The sequence below is a fragment of the Penaeus monodon genome, chromosome 34 (assembly GCF_015228065.2).
Source record: "Penaeus monodon isolate SGIC_2016 chromosome 34, NSTDA_Pmon_1, whole genome shotgun sequence".
NCBI classification, from domain to species: Eukaryota; Metazoa; Arthropoda; class Malacostraca; order Decapoda; family Penaeidae; genus Penaeus; species Penaeus monodon.
This window is the reverse complement of record NC_051419.1, coordinates 1,713,154-1,713,674: the sequence shown is the minus strand read 5'-3', so window position 1 is coordinate 1,713,674 and position 521 is coordinate 1,713,154.

Here is a 521-nt window from a genome sequence, read left to right as displayed (position 1 = left end):
TTAACTCGCACTGGTTCAGCGTTTTTCCATCCGTAGATTTTCTTAGTTGGAGCTGTTCTCCTGAGAAAGTTCACGGGTTACCTTTCACTTCTTCAGGTAACAGGGGCCGTGATCGTATAGTGGTTAGTACATTGCGTTGTGGCCGCAATAACCCAGGTTCGAATCCTGGTCCGGCAGATACAGTTTATGTTGATAATATAAGCATTAACAATGATAATGACAGGGATTTCATATGCACATAATGGCAGTAATTCTATACATACTAACATGAGTACATGTGCATAAGATCTATGGAGGACGTAATGAGAGAAGGGCATAAGGACACATACCCAATTAAAAAATAAGCCTCAGACTATTTTTTCCGGACCCTTAGCTGTATGGGGTCATCACGCTCGCCGTTGACTCCCTCCCTTACCACCACAGCGGACTCCTATTTTTTTTTCTAGATCCGAACACGGACACAGACACTGATGTAGATATATAGAGATGCGGTGAATTCAATAAATTTATGTAAGTGTATG